Here is a 9,074-nt window from a genome sequence, read left to right as displayed (position 1 = left end):
GAGTCGTGTGTGGAGTCGTGTTGTGTTGTGTGTTTTGCTGTGTTTTCTTACTTTCATGTACAGACCCTATACCTTTAGCTTTAGCATGCATGTGTTTGCCCATCAGAACTTAGACACCAATTAGGCATGACACTCATAAACTAGCTATTCTTAGGTGCCATGTCTTTCATTTCTTTTGTGTGTGCTTCTTATTCATCTCCGAGACATGCATGATTAGCTAGAAGTTATCTCGGGGATATTCGTTCCCATTTCGCATGATTTTCGCCCAAAACTCTTCAAAGTTAATAATAAATGGCATAAGAGACCAGGTGCTTGCAGTTGGGCGAATTGAGGGCGCCTAACCCCTTCCCCATTCGTCATCAGGCACGGACCTTTTGTATCTCTGGTTATCTGTTGCGACAGAGCACAGCATGTGATCCAGGGCCTACTTCCTTGGATGGCGACTGTTTCTTTGTTTAAGGTACGCCTCGAATCCGGGCTAATCCCCGAATTGAAAGGTATCTCACTTTACATCGCTTAAGCTTTTGGAGTAATTGGTAGTTTCACATGGTTTCTAAAATAGGAGAGACATACTGGGGGGGGGGGGAGAGAGAGAGAGAGAGAGAGTTGGGTTGATTGGATTTCCAAGAGGTAAGAAAATAATTTTTTTAATTTAAAATAACATGATTGTAGGGATAAAAAAAGGTAGGTGATATGTTGTTTAAAAATAGAGAATACAAATATATTTTTTATGTAGTTAAAGTTTTTTTTGTTTTTTTATTCGCATATTTACATTTACTTATCAATTATGCTAAGGGTGCGGCATCACTCATTGTACCCTAACGTACATCCATCGACATTTTCCATTAATCTGAATTGATCCAATTAGAACATTTGTACGTCAACATCAAATGTCAATCGATCAGAAATTACTCTAAAATTTCCATACTTGCCTTGAAGATGACCACATTGTAATGGCATGGCATCTACTAGACCAATATTGGAAAAACCAAAAGGAATAAGTTAAAAAGAAAAGGACTCCATTTTCTAATATTATTACATTTATTTAAACACCATGTTTACATTGAGACAGATTGATTCAGATACAAAAATATAACTTGAATAATAAGGAAACAACTATAATATAATAGTAAAAATATATTATTTCTATGGCACGTTTGTTCATAGATCACCTCTCTCTAAAAGTTTCTGCCCTCAAAGGTCTGCCCTCTTTGCCAATTCGTGGGTGCAACATTATCAGATTGCACCATCTTACCATCACTGGTAGTCACTTGGAATGACAAGCTTTGTCCTTCCAGTTGGACAGTAGTCTTAGCTGCCAATTTTGCCCCCAATTTCGTGACATCTGTATCCAATTTGTGTTGGAGCCCTTAATGGACACTTCGTGAACATATCCCACCCCACCCATATTGTAGATTAGAACCTCTAACCACCCAGGGTTACCCTAGAGCTCAAATTTCATGCCACAGGTCTTAACGTAAGGAACACGATGAAAGCTCACAGAGTCACAGGGACAATCCCGGCCTGGTATATAGCAATCTTGGTGAACATGGGTTGGCAAAGTGATGCATTATCTGAGAACATCGTATCTCATGACATGGTGAACAAGCACAAACTCAAAACCGAACAACATCCAAAGCAGTATCGGATTGCATGGTTCAAGAAAGGATATGAGAGTAACTTTTTTATTTCCAAGAACGAATTTGATCAAGAGACCAATGATAATGGTAAATTCAATGCTCTACTTGTTGTTGAAACTAACGAGGAGTACGAGGAACTTCAACGGCAATTCAATAAATTCATCGCCAAAGAAATTGGATCCGATTGCATATTAGGTGAACCGATGGATATTGAAGTGATGGGTGAATGGAAAAATATTACATCGATTTTTTTCATCCAATTACATCGATCCATTTTTATTCGATCCTACATTGAAGCTCACAGTTGATGTTTATATATTCAAACATGTTCAAAATCTAGACAAGTTATCACTTCTTCATGGAGATTATGAAGCGGAGTTTGATCTTGGGAAGTTTCAATTGATGATCATTCTTCTATACTTCAAGGTTCGAGGGCGAGTTTTCTTGAACCAAGGAAGTTTAGCAAATTTCAAGATCGTGTGGATGCCCCTTTTTAAGTGCTTAAGAAAATTGGGGATAATGCATTCAAGGTTGAGCTCCCTCCAAATATTAATACCCACCCAACTTCAATGTTAAGACTTGACAACTTATCATGGAGAGCTTGATGAGAACTCGTGGGCGAGTTCTTTCTCACCCGGAAATAATGATGCAGTGCCAACATGGTAGCCATGTCATGCCTAGGTGGTTTTGGTGAAGTTCCAAGGTGCAGTCCCTCATTAATGTTGCTGGCCCGTTTTGAACCTGATTTTGAGCTTTTAAATGGAAGAATTATGGAAAGTGGTGAACTATAAAGTTGTAGGTTTCTTTGAGATCTTTCCAACAAGCATTTGTGCTTGAAAATTGGACAAGATGACAGAAAGTTATGGCAGTTTTTGTGGACTATGTCTGTGGGTTCCCAAAACAGTCAAAGTTAGTGAGTTCCTATACAATTAATGTTATGTTAGTCCCTAAGCTAGCTAGTGGAGGAGCTTGAACGAATTTGCTTTGGTTTTCTTTTCTTTAAAGAGTTCGAAACCATCTTTAGAGGGATTTTTTTTATGTTGATAAACTTATGTAATTGATGGAATATCAATTGGGTTGAGCATTGCTCCCATTTTCTTCTTCTTCTCTAAGTTGTGTTCTTGTGTTCTAATTTTCTTCTTCTTCCCTCTTAAGCACCCGCATTACAAAGGTCAAAATGCTTGAGCGGAGGGTTGCACTAGTTTTCGTTTGGCTTCGAATAATCGGGAGGGCAAAAGTTAGTTGCGGTCACAATGATTGAGCCCGGTAAGCACCACTGTGTATCAGTAACACACATGATCTCAAAGAATGCACCACAAGTTAGACCATATTATAGAGGGTTGTGCTTAGGGCTGTTGTCTAGAGGCCATATCCTTGCTGGAACAAATCGCCATAGCCACAAGCTCCCTCTACACAATAAAAAAAAGTATATAAGTACATAATAATTTCTATAGATAAATGTGATCACCTCTTAATTTCTAAATATACATGTGATCTCTCTATGTGGGCACAAATACTATATAAATGATTTCTATACATGTGGGCCTCAATAATTTTTTCCCCACGTGCCCCACATCTTAGGCCTTCTAGCTAATAGGTCATTGATAAGCATGTGTGGGGTCCATTCATAGTGTTTTATTGGCTTACCATTTAAAACTTTTATGTTGAAAAAAATCCTTTTTTTTGTTTTGAGGAAAACGTTTTAAACGCATTTAAAACATGTTTTGAATGTACTAACATGTTTTTTTGGCCAACTTTCCAACTTTACCCCCACTATATTTTGTAAATGACAAAATTTTGAATGCATTTTTTTGTGTTTCTGTTTTTTTTTTTTGACAACTTCTTTTTATATTTAACCGATACTGTATTAAACTCGAATTTTTCCCATCCTGTTTTTTTTTTTTTTTTTTGGCCGTATCACGTTTTGCTAACTATGGGTCCATTGTCTCTTCGTCATCAAGCCTTCTACGTAGGAACCATTAGCATAGAACACATTACTTTATATGTGGGTCTAATTAGCTTTTGGATATGCCATCCATCTTAACCCCACAAGTAGATCACTAATTAGTATTCATGTGGGGTTCATAAGTTTAATTTTTCACTAATATATAAGGTATTAGTTATATTATATATATGGGCCTCATTGACCATACTATATCACTGAGTATATGAGTTAAGTGTTTTTCTCCTTTTCTAAAAAACAAGCATTCAAATAGGTCTCCCCCTGATTTTTTTTCTTTGTATCTCTATTGTTTTAGGCTGTTTTTTCCTTTTGTTTATTATATCTTTACCCTCTTTGTATCGACCATCTCAGTCTTTCTTTGTTTTCGTTTAATAAATTTGGTGCCATTCAAAAAAAAGAAAAATAGGAGAAATACTTTTTGAGCAAAAGTTCTCATTTTTATATTTATTAAAATAGTTCAAAGAAAAGTAATGGAAAGGAGAAGGCATTCCTTGTTAACACTCCCCCGCACGTGTGGCTAACTTGGCAAACACATGGCACATGTGGTCCCACTTTGGGCCGACTATCGCATGTGAATTTTTTGCTATTCGGGAGGTTTGAACTCGAGACCTTTGGCGTTGATACCATGTTAACTTACCAACTTCTCCAAAAGCTTAAGCTGTTGGAGAAAGGCATTATTTATCTTTTATACTGCCAACGAGAACACATTTTTTAGCAGCAAAGAGAATCGTGAGATACATTTGAGGCACGACAAAGATGGGGGTAAGGGTGTCAATTTTGGCTCGGGCTCGGAAGCTCGCTCGAAAAAAGCTCGGCTCGAATCCTTAACGAGCCGAGCCGAGCTGGCTTGTTAAGCTTAACGAGCAGAGCCCGAGTTAGGCCAGGCTCGGCTCGTTAAGGCTCGTTAAGAATTTAATATATTTAAATATATATATACCATGGAGTGAAAGGGGGGGGGGGGGGGGCAAAATATGTCACTTCATTTTTGGAACCCCATTTGTTACTAGGACCACCCCCCATAGTGTAAAAAAAGTAGTCAAATTACACTAGTAGGGCTGTCCAGGGAAGATGAGGGGTGTGAACATAATATAACCCGAGCTCGGTAAGGCTCGCGAGCCGCTCGCGAGCCTGGCCGAGCCGAGCCCGAGCCTGGTTCGAGCTCGAGCCAAGCCCGAGCCTCACTTGTGAGCTTAACGAGCCGAGCCGAGCTCGGCTCGGCTCGTTTACACCCCTAGATGGGGGGTTCCACTTTGTAGAAAATGCATAGGAAGTCCACGCAGCAAACCGAGGCCGCACTTCTTCTATTCAAGATTCTTTATCTGGAATTGGTTCACAAATCATTTCCTTTTATGCGGTTCGGGAGGGCTTTGTTCCCTGGGACTGGCTATTCCTGGAGGATCCGCTCAAATCGTTCTCCCGCCAAAAAAAGAGTCAGATGATTGTCCTCATTGAGGCGTGAAACCCGCTTACGCTAAAAAAATCACATTAAAAAAGCCCACGGAGCGGTGAAATTCCGTTCGAATCTAAGTTCAGTTTTTTAATGATCTTTTTTTCAGGATTGCGTTCCAAGCAAAAAGCAATCCGACTAGCAAATGGAATGCGAACTAAAGAAAGAAAGGAGATTGAGGGCGCCTGAAAGTGACAGAGCCTGAAGCGAGGGAACGAATCAAAACGGATCACAAGCGTGAAGATCCATTCTACACTGTCTGTTAAGTGGTTAGAGGGGCAGCAGATGGTAGTGACCAAGTCCGAACTAGCCATCGAAGGTTTTTAAAAGCTATTCTTTCTGTTCTTCCTCATTCTGATTTTTGTTTTCGTGGGCATCATCTCAATCTCATCGATCAGCATCTATCTTTTTTGCCACAGCAGGGCTATGAAGGAACTATTAGTAACCAAATCGAGAAAGAGTTGCTCGCGATTTAATGTGGCAAGAAGGCTCTCTGAGAGCATCGCCCAGCCCTGTTTTCCGATTCCTATCCAGGGATCGGAGCAAGGTTGCCGTCTTCTTACTAAAATTCCCTGAATCCGTGCTGGACAAGGGTTTCATTCTATTGCATTTTGACTCAGAAAGAGATATGGGTGTGGGCAGGAGGGCTCTTCTCGGCTTTTGTCTTCCCGTGGAATGGCAAGGATCCCCGGGCCGGATGGCTTTGTTTGCCCCAGCTTGGTGAATCGCATCAAGCGCTTGCGGCCAAGCAGTACTTGTCATCTCTTTGGTAGAAATTTCATCCTTCGCAGAAGGTTTCATGCATGTCTGTTCCCGGGGGCAACAAGATCACGTTGGTAGGATTCAGTCAGCGAAAGTCCCTCCAACTCAATCAATATCAACAACATGTCGTGACGCCTTCGCCTTTAGATTAGAAAAGATCGCAACGAACGCTCAAATAGCTCTATGATAATGGCCTTTGGTCGACCGACCAAGTGTTAATTTAGTTCTTTTGCCATTTGAACTTCTATTTGGCTCTTGCGCTTTGTTCTACTTGGTTTCTTTGATATTTTTAACTTATTTTTGTCTCTTTTAGGTGACTCTTGATGCCTCTTTTGGATTCTAAGTTAGGGATATTGATTTTACAATCTAATTCAAATAAGACTTGACTTTAATCTTCGAATTGTGTCTTTAAGTCCTCAAATAGATCCTACATACATTGTGTGCATATACTGTATATTGTTGAATTTTAAAAAGAAGTTAGAATGTGAACCCAGATAGTCAAAGGAGTCTAGATTAACTATTACGACAAAATGCAAGCTCATACTAGAACGCAACCAGGGTAAAAGGGAGTTGATTCAGATGAGTCGACGATGAATAACAATGTAGGAATCGTTAACAAAATGCATATGGCTTATTTTTACTAGAATATACCTAAAATAGTACTTTAAGTCATAAAAATAGTAGGAATTTTTGTAAAATAGTATAATAAAATTGGATTTAGGATTGTTCCATGGGTTTTAAATAATTGTCTAGATTAGATTGAAAATAATTTTGAATTGTATGACAGGGATCCAAAATGTGTCCATGGATCATGCTAGCGTTTCTAGGTCTAGATCATGTCCGTTAAGTTCATATTCTGATTATGATGGTCCTATCGAATTGCCTAGGTCCATTGATACCCCCAGTAGGCCAGTAGTATGATGGGTAGGGGTGTAAACGAGCCAAGCCGAGCCAAGCTTGGCCAGGCTCGGCTCGGCTCGTTAAGCTCAAAAGCTCGGCTCGGGCTCGGCCAGGCTCGCGAGCCTTACCGAGCTCGGGTTATATTATGTTCACACCCCTCATCTTCCCTGGACGGCCCTACTAGTGTAATTTGAGCCGGCTCGGCTCGGCTCGGCTCGTTAAGGATTCGAGCCGAGCTTTTTTCGAGCTTTTTTCGAGCCGAGCTCGAGCGAGCCTCCGAGCCCGAGCCAAAATTGACACCCTTAATGATGGGAGTCCCCTTCATTAACTCTCAAAAGGGCTATATAAAGAAACACACTGTTCCCTACTCACGGGTGTCCTCGATAAAAGATAATGAGTTGTTTTTTGTATTCATGTTGAAATCGTAGAGCACCCGGCCACTCTTTTGGCTCTGGACATGAAGCGAGGAGATGAAAAAGGGATCCATTCCGGCATTCCCTGGGTGTTAGCTGACAACTAAGGTGATCTAACTGGCCACAACTAATAAAGGAGAGAAAGTGTTACTGTCTTGAGTGAGGGGCCGCCTAGGTATGGGACTGGGTTGGGACCTAGCCGGGTATGGCACATTTTTAAAAGGCTTTGCCTAATGCGTTCCATCGGCTCTGGAGCTTTTGTCGTATAGGTAAGATACCTAACATAAAGGCATCAACAAACCACATCCATGGCTAATAACATTGAATGCCGATGACTGGAAAAACAAGAAAATACAGTGATCCCAAGTCAAAGGTAGTTTTATAGAAAACTTGGTTACTTCCCACGCTTTTCATTGGAAAGTGATGCAACTGAACTCACCCGAAGAAAGAAAAAATGCTTTTTTTAGTAGAGAAGCCCTTTCCTTGTGAAAAGGCATTTCGTGATTGTTTGGATATAGAGGAAAATTACAAAAGATTTCCATGGAAATGCTTGCATCAAACTCTGGAAATTTTTTTAGGAGTTTTATCCCTCTTCGAAGCCCTCTCCGCTCTCATTTTTAGGAATCTAGAGAAAGGCTAGAGAAGCTCCTGGACTCATCATAGGAAACATCCCTGTGACAACCTATCATTAGCATGACCTTGACAACAAGGGGTGCCTACAATGTTATAATAAAAATTGGATTTAGGATTGTTCCATGGGTTTTAAGTAATTGTAAGATCATATTGGAAATAATTTCGAATGGTATGACAGGGATCCAAATGTGTCCATGGATCATGCTAACGTTTCTAGAACTAGATCATGCCCATTAAGTTCATAATCGGATTAGGATGGTCCCATCGAACTGTCTAGGTCCATTGATACCCCTAGTAGGCCAATAGTAAGATGTGAGTTCCCTTTCTTAACTCCCAAAAGGACTATATAAAGAAACACACTGTTCCCTTCTCACGTGTGTCCTTGATAAAAGAAAGAGATGGCTTTGGCCATGAAGCGAGGAGATGAAAAAGGGATCCATTCTGCATTAGAGGACAGAAAGTATTACAGTCCTGAGTGGGAGCCCGCCTAGGTATGGGACTGGGTGGGTCCTAGCCTGACATGGTAGAGGTTTAAAAGGCCTTGCATAATTCGTTCCATCAGATTTGGAGATTTTGTCATATTGGTAAGATAACTAACAGAAAGAAATCAGCAAACCACATCCATGTCTAATAACATTGAATGCCGATGACCGGAAAAACAAGAAAATACGGTTAATGGCAAATGATCCTAAGTTGAAAGGTAGTTTGACGGAAAACTTGGTTAGTTACTTCCCACGCTTTTCATTGGAAAGTGATGCAACCGAACTCACCCCAAGAAAGAAAAACACTTTTTAGTAGAGAGGCCCTTTCCGTGTGAAAAAGGCATTTATGCTTTGTTTGATTGTTTGTAGATGGCTGGGAGATCTAGAGAAGAAGAAGTCAAAGGGGAGATTAAAAGCAAATTAAAAGCAAATCAAAAGCAAATCAGTCAACGGGGAGATTGAGAGCAAATCTAACAGACATTGTTTGGTTTTGCCCAAATTTGCCGAAGATTTGCCAGCAAATCTAAAAAGGTGGAGATACGATTTGCCCGAGAATTTCTCCCATTTTTTCTTCGATTTGGAGAAATTTATCGAGGGAGTTTTCACGGTGCCACATCACCAGACAAGGGCCCGAAATCTCCGGTGGTCAAACTCTCCAATTTAGCTAAATTCCCACCAAACAGTTTTCAGCAAATCAATAGAATTACATTCCTTGCTATTATCCTCAAAAAAGGCAACCAAACAGAGCATGACTTGTTTGGATACAGCAGAAAATTAAGAAAGATTTCCATGGAAAATTCTTTAACCAAACTCTGGAAAAAAATTTCCGAGTTT

The 9,074-nt window shown here is 40.2% G+C and overlaps 1 pseudogene; it reads right to left on the bottom strand.

Annotated features, from left to right (window-relative positions):
• Positions 1 to 1,178: 1,178 nt before the first annotated feature.
• Positions 1,179 to 5,851, bottom strand: LOC143869970 (expansin-A15 pseudogene; annotated as a pseudogene).
• Positions 5,852 to 9,074: the final 3,223 nt, after the last annotated feature.

The sequence above is a fragment of the Tasmannia lanceolata genome, unplaced genomic scaffold (assembly GCF_043159265.1).
Source record: "Tasmannia lanceolata isolate RefF3 unplaced genomic scaffold, GAP_Taslan_0.1 ptg000003l, whole genome shotgun sequence".
Lineage (NCBI taxonomy): Eukaryota > Viridiplantae > Streptophyta > Magnoliopsida > Canellales > Winteraceae > Tasmannia > Tasmannia lanceolata.
Note: the sequence above shows the minus strand (reverse complement) of the source record. Positions and strands in the feature narration are given on the sequence as shown.